The 12,353-nt window shown below is 35.3% G+C and overlaps 1 protein-coding gene and 1 long non-coding RNA gene across 3 annotated transcripts in view; one reads left to right on the top strand and one right to left on the bottom strand.

Annotated features, from left to right (window-relative positions):
• LOC145287710 (uncharacterized) overlaps positions 1–9,583 on the bottom strand; it is a 31,004-nt gene extending 21,421 nt beyond the window's left edge. Inside the window, exon 1 of the long non-coding RNA XR_013869176.1 lies at positions 9,468–9,583. This is a non-coding gene — a long non-coding RNA (uncharacterized LOC145287710). The remainder of the gene's footprint in view (positions 1–9,467) is intronic.
• Positions 9,120–12,353, top strand: part of LOC145287707 (uncharacterized) — a 68,741-nt gene continuing 65,507 nt past the window's right edge. The window contains exon 1 of one of the 2 annotated variants that reach the window (XM_080135461.1): positions 9,120–9,306. The gene's annotated coding sequence lies outside the window, so the exon portion shown is untranslated. The remainder of the gene's footprint in view (positions 9,307–12,353) is intronic. The other variant, XM_080135462.1, reaches the window with a different exon arrangement.

The raw sequence follows: 12,353 nt of genomic DNA, 5'->3' as shown, positions 1-12,353 counted from the left end.
ACAAAGATCGGCGAAAATACGTAAAAGTGGAAATATTTAAAACATCAATAAAGTAATAAAGTTACAACTCACTCCGGCTCCGATGTTTCTATAATAAACCTGAATACGTGGAAAAAGTTGGGAAAACCGGCCATGATGAAAACTAGTAAAGCAGCCCGGACGGTAACTGGTGGTGGTATAAAATTTGAAAGAGAAGTTGTCCTCCCGATAAAATGGAAAGGGATTTTGAAGAAATTAAAAATATTTGTACTAAAAAATAGTGAAAATCTGTTTGAAATAGATTTAATTGAGAAATTCGGACTATGGGATAAGCCAATCAATACATTCTGTAAAAAATTAGAATGTTCTCCAACAACAGTAAATATAAAAGACGATTTAAAAGAATTATTTCCTGAGGCATTCACGACTAACTTGGGTTGCTGCAATAAATTCAAGGCTTCGTTTGAACTTAAAGAAAACGCCAGCCCAATTTTTAGAAAAAAGCGAAATGTTCCGTTCGCTGGGTTGGAAAAGATTGATAAAGAATTAAATAGATTGGAACAGATGGGAATTCTATCAAAAATAGAACACAGCGAGTGGGCAGCCTCCACCGTATATGTAAAGAAAAAGAATGACGAAGTTAGAGTGTGCGCAGATTTTTCAACCGGGGTCAACTCCCTATTAAAAGATCACCATTACCCCCTACCAAGCCTAGAGGAAATATTCACGAAGTTGAATGGGGGTAATATCTTCTCCAAGATAGACTTGAGCGACACGTATTTGCAAATACCGGTCGAGGAGAATTGCTCAAAAATACTATGCATCAATACGCATAAGGGATTATACAAATACAACCGATTGCCTTTTGGCATCAAAGTAGCGCCTGCCATCTTTCAGCAAGCGATGGACACCATGCTAAGTGGTATTGAGTGCGCATGTGCATACCTGGACGACATTGTTGTCAGGAGCAAATCCCTAGAAGAACATAAGGAACATTTGAAACAAGTATTTACTCGAATACAAGAATTCGGCTTTAAAGTAAAAGAAAGTAAATGTGACTTTTGTATGAGCGAGATTAAGTATCTTGGACACATAATAAACAAACATGGACGACGTCCAGACCCAGACAGATCTGCGGCAATAAAAAATATGCCAGCACCCGATAATGTAACAACCTTGCAGAGTTTCTTAGGACTCGCAAATTATTACCAATCTTTTATTGAAGGAATGCATAACTTGCGAGCCTCCTTAAATAATCTGCTTAAAAAGGATAAACCGTGGAACTGGACGCAAGAATGTCAAACCGCTTTTGACAAAAGCGCACTAACATCCGAATTATTCTTAACGCACTTTGACACAAACTTAAAAATAGTCGTCGCTAGTGATGCTAGCTCCTACGGCTTAGGAGCATGCATTCAACATATTATGCCGGATGGGTCTAGAAAACCAATAGCGCACGCTTCGAGAACGCTGATACCAGCCGAAAGGGCATATTCACAAATCGAAAAAGAAGTGTTGAGCATAATCTTTGACTAAATTTCACCGATATTTATATGGTAGACAATTCATACTTGAAACCGACCATAAACCGTTAGTCACGATCTATGGATCAAAAAAAGGATTGCCGGTATACACCGCAAATAGATTGCTGCGCTGGGGTACAATACTACTTAATTACGATTTCCAGCTACAACATCTAGCATCAAAAAAGATTTGCCATGCGGATGGACTGTCAAGACTGATACCACAGAAACACAATCTGGAAGAATCAGTCATTGCAGCAATTCGGACAAATGTTTAAGTAAAAAATATGGTAGCAAACATCATTAAGGAACTACCCGTAACTTTGTCGGACATTAAAAGGGAAGCCGAGAAAGACGAATATATAAGGGACATAAAAGAGAAAATTATAACGGACACAAAGGTGCAGGAGGTTTTCTCCATATCTGACGATGTGTTACTGTACAGCGAGAGAGTGGTAGTACCCAAAACATTGCAGAATAAGATGTTAAGAGATTTCCACACAGGACATCCGGGGATAAATTGAATGAAGTCGTTAATGAGAAGCTACGTGTACTGGCGTAACATGGACACTAACATAGCGACAACAATTGATAAATGTAAAGGATGCCAGTTAGCGGCAAAATCTCCACCTATAGTACACAAACCTTGGCTGAAAACCGACCAACCATGGTCGAGAATCCACATGGACTTCGCTGGTCCAGTAGGTGAAAACTATTATTTAATTGTAGTGGATAGTTTCACAAAATGGCCGGAGGTAATGCGTTGCAGGAATCCAACAATGAACAACTCAATAGGGTTCCTACACGAGTTGTTTGCAAGATTCGGTGTACCAGACACACTGGTCACTGACAACGGAACGCAGTTCACATCCGCAGAGTTTAAGGAATTTTGCGACACGTTCCGAGTGAAGCATATCACGACTCCGCCGTATCATCCAAGGTCGAACGGCCTCGCGGACACGCTAAAACGAGCGTTAAAGAAATCCATTGGAACACCAACAGAAAAAGCTTTGCAACAATTTTTGCAAGTATATAGGATTACACCACATCCTAGTACACCATCAAACATATCACCAGCTGATCTAATGTTTGCCAGAAAGGTAAAATCAGCGTTTGACAAACTATTGCCAAGGCAGGCAATTATCTGAAACACTACACACACGAGAAGAAAGAAATATAACTCGGGAGATCGAGTATATTTTAAGTGCTACAGAAATAACACATCTTACTGGGAATGTGGAGTAGTGGATAAACGCATTGGTGATTGTACATACATGATTAAAGGTCCACAGAATATACATAAAAGGCACTTAAATCAGATAAAAAAACGTCATATCCAAGATGATGATGATACGACAACAGTCGAAGAGGAGGACACCATAGATATCATATACGAATCTTTTAATTTGGAACCGCCTCAAAATGCACCTGAACCACGAAGATCAGGTAGGAAAAGAAAAGTGAATGAACCATTAATGGTAAATCCAAAAAGAAAAAGATATTGAAATCTGTGTGACTTCAAATCTTGGGAGGGGGGTGTTGTGGTGGCAACCACTTATTTGCATATGCGAATAACATAACACTATAAATGGCAAGCCTAGGTTGGCCTTGGTGTGTCTTACTCAAATGCCACCGGAAGTGACGCCGAAGAGCGTACATGTCCTCCCACCAAGACTCTCTGACTCGACACCGTCATTTGTACATATTGTAAATATACCTTTTCTTTAATACACTTATTATTACGTTATCTTGTTGTTTGCGTCTTCATTGTATTTCCTTACTAATTATTGTTCAACCTTGCAACCACAACATTTACAAAGCTTATTTTCTTGTCTTTTCAACCATATAAATATTTTTAAATTTTGACCTGAAACAACGCCAGACTGGTCGGAATTGCTTTAATTAGATATTCTGATAATTGAATAGCTCTAATTAAGCTAATTATGTTCTGATAACAAAATAGCTCCAACTAAATATGCAAGAAGATTTTTTTTATATTCATATTTTCATTTTTTTAATTTTTGATTTGTTCTGGAATAAAAAATTAACAAAAAATCGTTTGTTTGCATCAATGCTATCACTGATAGTATTTAGATAGTTTTTTTTTAAAAATAGAATGTTTTTTTCCAGGTACCATGATTTTAAATTGCTCGGTATCACAAGAGAAAGCAGGATATAATTTTACTTTTAACAAATAAAAATAGTAAAAAGATTGATTTATTTAACAATGAATGTCCGAAGAATTTTTTTCTCAAAATTTTCAATACTTGTCATGTTGAACTTTATTTTAAACACAACAAAAATGAGTTGTCAAAAGAATTTCGGACATCCGAATCTATTAAAGTGATATCTCTTCTAGTTAATTTCCAAATTTCATGAAAAAATTTTCAACACAAACGCAGTACGACAATTTACAAATCGGGGGGAGGGGGAATTACAAAATCTTACCGAAAACACTGTTTTATGATCTTAACATTTTTATTACTTTATTTGCTTAAAACTCTTAAAATACATCATAATGTACATTATTATTTATTAATTCATTTGAAAGGATATTCATTTCCGAACAAAACGGTTGCATTTTGAGGACTTAAAGTGCTTGGATTTTTAAAATATAACGATTTTATCAAAACCCCCTTGAAATCTGTGATTATCCAAAGCGTTTTATCATCTATGTATATTGCTACTGATATGACACTAGCACTGATGAGGATCGGCCATTCCTCGTTACCAGCCATTACGCTCACTTTCCTTATCATTGCAGTAATTTTGGGTTGCATATGATAGAATTCTTGTGGAGAGGCATGAACAAGGAAGAAGTGCTTTTGTGCGAATTTAGGAAAACTCATTCCGGGAAAACTCGTCTCCGGAAAACTCGTCTCGGGAAAACTCGTCCCCTTTCGCTAGGTAGGAAAACTGGTCCCTTATTGAATAAATATCGATTGAAAACACATTTTATGATCGTTCTTGAAGGAGATATTGTTTTTTAAAATAAACTATAGCCCCCCCCATAATATTTTTAAAAAAATATTTTTACTTGTTTAATGTTTTTTGTTTTTTTTTTCAAATAAAATCGATATTCTAAGTGTCTGTTTTCTACCTAACTGGCTAAGTTCTTAGTGGTTTAACTTATTTTAAAGCGTTTATTATGTTCATACAAAGTTAATTACAATTTTTTTTTTGTTCTTATTTTAACGATGTTTTTTGGAGTCATAAAAACAATAAAAAAAACAAAACCCAAAAATTAAAAAACAGGGAGCGATTCGATTCTTCGTTACGCTTTTGGTTTTGTTTTTTAATAATGATAGTTTTTTGTTGTTATGTTTTTGTTTTCTGTCATACCAAATGCACTCATGCGTTATTTAAAATTATGATTTTATCAATTATCAACATTTATTGTCGTCCTGTCAAATTTTGCAAAAATTAACTAATAAGTTAAAAGCGAAATATTTTTTTGGCGCGAGAGATGCCATGTGCTAACAATCTCTCGTTAACTCATTTTTAATTTTTTTAATTTTTACTTCAAAATTCTAAAATCAATAAGAAAGAGAGAAAGTAATCACTAAATAAATTTATTAATCAATTTTATTGAAAACTCCGCTATCGTTTATCAAGAATCTTTTTAATTTCATTTTTTGTTGGTTGCTTTTCGAAGGGAGATATAGGTTTTATCCCCCCCCCCTCTCTCTCTAAATTATATTTTAAAAAATATTAAAATTTATTATTTTCTTTTTAAAACCAAATCTCCCTCAGTAATTTCTATTTTTTAGCGATTATCAAGACCCCCTAAGATGTGATATACCGGGCATTATTTCTCGTTCTCCCGTAACACTCGACATGTTTTTTGTTTGTTTTCTGTTTTTTTTTCTTTACCAAATAAACGATTCCAAATAAATTAAATAAACAACATAGTCGGCGAGGTAGAAAAATCGATTTTACCCTTTTATAAACAACAGTATATAAGTAAATTCTTTTTATATTAATATAAAAAAAATATGCGGTCTCGTTTATGAACATAATAAACGCTTTTATTAAAAACACAAAAAAAACATTGAACAAGTAAAAATATTTTTTTTTAAATATTATGGAGGGGGGGCTATAGTTTATTTTAAAAAACAATATCTCCTTCAAGAACGATCATAAAATGTGTTTTCAATCGATATTTATTCAATAAGGGACCAGTTTTCCTTCCTAGCAAAAGGGGACGAGTTTTCCCGAGACGAGTTTTCCCGGAACGAGTTTTCCCGGCACCTTTTTATTTATAACACCTTTTCTCAAACTTACCGTATTAAAGACGGAGTCAGACGCCATCTTGAATTTTCCAATACATCGGTAAACACTTTATGGTTTGCGAGCTTAATAAACATGTTACATTGAATCAAAACACGAAAAATATATCCAGTTTGGTAGAAAAGTAACTTATCTTGCCTTTGATAACATTTATTTGTAATGTATTTGTTTTTTGACAACTTTTTCGAATCTATGTGTACAGTAATACAAACCCTATTTGGTTTTAAAAAGAATTAAATTTTAATATTTTTAAAAATATAATTTAGAGAGAGGGGTGGGGGTAAAAACTATATCTCCCTCCGAAAAACAACCAACAAAAAATGAAATTAAAAACATTCCTGATAAACGATAGCGGAGTTTTCAATAGAATTTATTAATAAATAAATTTATTTAATGATTACTTTTTCTCTTAATGATTGATTTTAGAATTTTGAAGTAAAAATTTAAAAAATTAAAAATGAGTTAACGAGAGATTGTTAGCATATGGCATCTCTCGCGCCAAAAAATATTTCGCTTTTAATTTATTAGTTAATTTTTGCAAAATTTGACAGGACGATAATAAATGTTGATAATTGATAAAATTATAATTTTAAATAATGCATGAGTGCATTTGGTATGAGAGAAAACAAAAACATAACAACAAAAAAAAAAAACTATTATAATTTCGAATTTAGGAAAACTCGTCCCGGGAAAACTCGTCTCGGGAAAACTCGTCTCGGCAAAACTCGTCTCCGGAAAACTCGACCCCGGAAAACTCAATCCCTTTCGCTAGGTAGGAAAACTGGTCCCTTATTGAATAAATATCGATTGAAAACACATTTTATGATCGTTCTTGAAGGATATTGTTTTTTAAAATAGACTATAGCCGCCATAATATTTTTAAAATATATTTTTACTTGTTTAATGTTTTTGTTTTTTTTAAATAAAATCGATTTTCGGGTTTGTATTACTGTACACATAGATTCGAAAAAGTTGTCAAAAACAAATATATAACAAATATATGTTATCAAAGGCAAGATAAGTTACTTTTCTACCTAACTGGATATATTTTTCGTGTTTTTATTCAATGTAACATGTTTATTCAGCTCGAAAAGCATACAGTGTTTACCGATGTATTGGAAAATTCAAGATGGCACCCGACTCTCTCTTTAACACGGTAAGTTCAGGAAAAGATGTTATAAATAATAAACTAGACAAAATACTGTTAGAAATTCGCTCAATATATGTTACCGTGACATAAGTTGACATATATTTGGTGTTTTTTTTAATAATATTTTGTCTAGTTTATTATTTATAACACCTTTTCCCAAACTTACCATTTAAAGAGAGTGTCGGGCGCCATTTTGAATTTTCCAATACATCGGTAAACACTGCATGTTTTTCGAGCTGAATAAACATGTTACATTGAATAAAAACACGAAAAATGTATCCAGTTTGGTAGAAAAGTAACTTATCTTGCCTTTGATAATATTTATTTGTTATATATTTGTTTTTTGACAACTTTTTCGAATCTATGTGTACAGTAATACAAACCCCGATTTATCTAAGTGTCCGTTTTCTACCTAACTGGTTAAGTTCTTAGTGGTTTCACTTATTTTAAAACGTTTATTATGTTCATAAACGAGACCGCATTTTTTTTTTATATATATTAATATAAAAAGAATTTACTTATTTACTGTTATTTATAAAAGGGTAAAATCGATTTTTCTACCTCGCCGACTATGTTGTTTAATTTATTTGGAATCGTTTATTCGGTAAAGAAAAAAACCCACAGAAAACAAACAAAAAACATGTCGAGTGTTACGTGAGAATGATAAATAATGTCCGGTACTATATCACATCTTAGGGGTCTTGATAATCGCTAAAAAATAGAAAATTAAAGAAATTACCAAGGGAGATTTGGTTTAAAAAAAAATAATAAATTTTAATATTTTTTAAAATATAATTTAGAGACAGAGTGTGTGTGTGGGGGTAAGAACTATATCTCCCTTCGAAAAACAACCAACAAAAAATGAAATTAAAAAGATTCTTGATAAACGATAGCGGAGTTTTCAATAAAATTGATTAATAAATTTATTTAGTGATTACTTTTTCTCTTAATGATTGATTTTAGAATTTTGAAGTAAAAATTTAAAAATGAGTTAACGAGAGATTGTTAGCACATGGCATCTCTCGCACCAAAAAAATATTTCGTTTTTAACTTATTAGTTAATTTTTGCAAAATTTGACAGGACAACAATAAATGTTGATAATTGATAAAATTATAATTTTAAATAACGCATGAGTGCATTTGGTTTGAGAGAAAACAAAAACATAATAACAAAAAACTATCATTATTAAAAAACAAAACCAAAAGCGTAACGAAGAATCGAATCGCTCCCTGTTTTTTAATTTTTGGGTTTTTTTTTTTTTTGTTTATGACTCCAAAAAACATCGTTAAAATAAGAACAAAAAGAAATTCGTAATTAACTTTGTATGAACATAATAAACGCTTTAAAATAAGTTAAACCACTAAGAACTTAGCCAGTTAGGTAGAAAACGGACACTTAGAATATCGATTTTAATTAAAAAAAAAAAAAAAAAAAAAAAAAACATTAAACAAGTAAAAATATTTTTTTTTTAAATATTATGGGGGGGGGCTATAGTTTATTTTAAAAAACAATATCTCCTTCAAGAACGATCATAAAATGTGTTTTCAATCGATATTTATTCAATAAGGGACCAGTTTTCCTACCTAGCGAAAGGGGACGAGTTTTACCGAGACGAGTTTTCCGGAGACGAGTTTTCCGGAGACGAATTTTCCCGGGACGAGTTTTCCGGGCACCTAATAAACGCTTTTATTAAAAATACAAAAAAAAACATTAAACAAGTAAAAATATTTTTTTAAAAATATTATGGGGGGGGGGCTATAGTTTATTTTAAAAAACAATATCTCCTTCAAGAACGATCATAAAATGTGTTTTCAATCGATATTTATTCAATAAGGGACCAGTTTTCCTACCTAGCGAAAGGGGACGAGTTTTCCCGAGACGAGTTTTCCGGAGACGAGTTTTCCGGAGACGAGTTTTCCCGAGACGAGTTTTCCTGGCACCCTTTCGTGCATCATCATATCCGAGGATATTATCTACGTCAAATTAAACCAAAATTTTATTATTTTTCAATCAATGTTTTTATTTTTAAATTATAAAATAAAACACATTTAATCATTTTAAAACTTAATCTTGCATTATTTCTTTTTTTATTTTTTATTTGTTAAACAACGTGGTTAATTTAAATTGAATTTCACGTAAACAAACTTCTGTTTATATTAAGCAATATATACCAGTGTCGACCGAACAAGTACCTTTTAGTGAATACATGGTTCGAGGCTATTTGTACAACTAAACGGCAAATCTGCTGTCGATTCTATGCAAATGTTGCTTCAAAGTCAGTCGATCAAGCAGGTACCGACTTCTTTCTTGAACGACTGCTGCTACACTAACTCCATCGTTTCACTCCTCCACATCGAGTTCTGGTAAGTAAAAAATTATTACAAATCTCAACGTAAAATTCAGTTGTGTAGACTTTTAATATTTTATGATTATTCGCTTAGTAAATATAATTATCTCCCTTACATTTTTAACGTATTCTTCAAATGTGAAAAAATAGATACTAAATTCATGTAGTAATACTTACTTTTTGTTTTATTATCTGCTTTCGGTTGGCTTTAACTGCTTTTATAAAGAAAACGAGTTTTCAAGTGTGACTGACTGACTTCGCAAGCCGATTCAAGATGGCGACCGGAAGAACAATTTCGCAGAAAACAAAACTTAGGATTTTTTTCTTTTTTTTTTTTTACAAGGTGGTTACTCAGGGATAAAGGTTATTGCGTGTACAGTACCTTAGTGTTGAGATTTGATGAAGTGTCTACTTAAGGGGGCGGTTCATCAGGAATTTCTTTATGTTAGACTTGAAGACACCCAGGTTGTAGTCAGGTAGGAAACAGGCAGACGGAACAGAGTTCCACAGGAGTGCATTAAAGAAACTTTGTTCATAGAATCTACGTTTTGGTTTTGGTACAGATAAAGAGTGGGAAAATTTTTGACAGTGGTTTCAGCTAGACGAGTGTTTTTCGTGAAAGATCGGCGAGGGGGGACCAGGGATTGGAGCTCAGCACCTGAAAATTAAAAATAAAATCATTTCGAAATAGAGCTGATATCTTTCATGAATATCGCGGATAACATTAGTATTATTTTTAATTTATGGCAACATTTTAATATTTACATGAGGGGGGGATTACAAGATTCATTGATGTGAACCCAAAGCAGACGAAAACAAGACATTCTTCAGCTTCCAGTTGAAGATCTAGTATTTGTAGTGTTTGTTTTGAGAAGTCATGCTGCCATTTCGGCATGTTTCTCGAGTGCATGCATCGTTTATGGCAGTGTCAGAAATTTCGTGAAAATAGCGAATAATTCCACCCCATCTTTCCAAGCTTATAACTCCTCGAAAAATGCAATTCAAGCCCTAATTTTTTTTTCAATTAAAGGAGCAAGGACCAAGATTTCATTAAAAAAAAAAAAAAAAAAAAACTGTAGCAGAAGCAGCAATAACTAAAATGAGGGGAAAAAGAGCTTACCTCGGATATGTCTGTTGTGTCACCAGTTGGGGGGAAAAAGAGAATTCCAAGATGGCGTCCAGGGGTTTTTATTAACGTTTACCCCATGCAACTCTCGGAAAATCACGTTTCTGCCTCATGTGATTATGCAAATGGATAATTCCCGGCCACTATAAAAGCAGGAGGCTAGAGACGAGTCGGCAGTGTCCTGCAAACTGTGTGTGTGGGTGTTTCTGGCGATTGGAGTGTGTCTTCTTTTACCACGGTTATCACGGACAGGAATTCCCTCTCTTCTGGAGGTGGGCGATATTGACTATTTTGAAGTTGTACTGTTGCTGACAGAACATTTATTTATTTATTTATTTTTTGCCTACTACATTTTTGTTTCAAGCTATTTCGGCCCGAATATGGCGAAGGTGCGGATAAGCAGTGATATTATCAAGCCGTTCTCTGGCAAGGGAGACGTTGTAGCGTGGCTGAAAAAAGTGAGACTTGTCGCACAACTTCAGCAGGTGGATGACGTAGCGAGTCTGCTACCTTTATACCTGGAAGGCGATGCGCTGGCCCTCTACATGGAAATGGAGGAGGACGATCAAAAGAAAATAGACCAGATTGAGGCTCGATTAAAGGAGGCATTTACTGATGACGCGTTTGCAGCATATAGAAAAATAATTATGGTTAGATGGGCTGGTGAACGTGTGGATGTGTACGCCAACAAAATCAGGCAGTTGGTTGGATTGGCCGGATTCACAGGAGAAAGCTCAGAGAGACTCACAAAATTAATTTTTGTCACTGGATTCCCTGACACCATCTCAATTGCTCTTCAACAGGTGCCGAACATCAAAGCCCTGACCATGGGGGAGCTAATGTCGAGAGCGAGAATTTTGACGACGACTGGCGAACAAAATCAGGATGTGGTTGCGGCCACACGCTCACCCAACAACAGGGCCCAGAATAATCCTGTTAACGTGACCTGTTTCAAATGCAATGTTAAAGGCCACCTTGCAAGGGACTGTCGAAAACGTGGAACACGGTGTTACCGTTGCGGTGAGAGTGGACACTGGGCTCGGAACTGCTCGGGAAACGAGCAAGGGGAGGACGCATAAGCGCCAGTCTCCTTCCCAACCAAGATGTGAACACGACGCTCCCGGTGATAAGCATCCATGTTGACGGGACGCGATGTTTGGCGCTTATTGATACAGGATGCTCCAGGACAATTTTACATGCAGACAGGTGCCGGTCTTGGAGAAAAACAAACGTAAATGTCAACACAATTGGTGGAATGTCCCATGCGTGCTGCGGTGTTGGAACGGTCTCTGTATCCACTGATGAAGGTGTGTCTGCCAGAGTCGATGTGTTGGTGGTGCATGGCAAGCCACTGGGATTTGACTTGCTTCTAGGGATCGACGTCATAAAAGCTCTAGGAGGTGTCGTTGTCAAGCCTACAGGATCAGTGCGGCTGGGCGCCAGGAAAAGTATTAAATGCGCAGCCATTTCTATCGATGAACCAGATTTCACTGCTACCTTTGACCATCAAAACCGAACGTGGACCGCATCGTGGAAATGGTCTGTGGACCACCCCCCTGAAAGGCTGCATAATCGAGTGTCAGAGTACCCAGTGCCAGCAGAAATTCGTGAAGAATACACACAGGAGCTCCACACCTGGATAGATAATGGTTGGCTCGTGCCATACCCAGAGGATAAATTGGGACCCCCCAAAGGTCTAATTCCCCTGATGGCTGTGATACAGCAGAACAAAGCCAAAGTGCGCCCGGTAATGGACTACCGGGAGCTAAATCATTACGTAGACGCATTTACGGCCAACGCAGATGTTTGTGCGGCTAAGCTGCGTGAGTGGAGACAAAAAGGTGCTAACGTGTCTCTACTGGACCTCAGAAGAGCATACCTACAAGTCCGGGTCCATGAGACACTGTGGCCATACCAGACTGTGGAAATCGATGGGA

Source organism: Euprymna scolopes, chromosome 11 (assembly GCF_053919585.1).
Source record: "Euprymna scolopes isolate OS-2025 chromosome 11, ASM5391958v1, whole genome shotgun sequence".
In the NCBI taxonomy this organism is placed as follows: domain Eukaryota; kingdom Metazoa; phylum Mollusca; class Cephalopoda; order Sepiida; family Sepiolidae; genus Euprymna; species Euprymna scolopes.
Note: the sequence above shows the minus strand (reverse complement) of the source record. Positions and strands in the feature narration are given on the sequence as shown.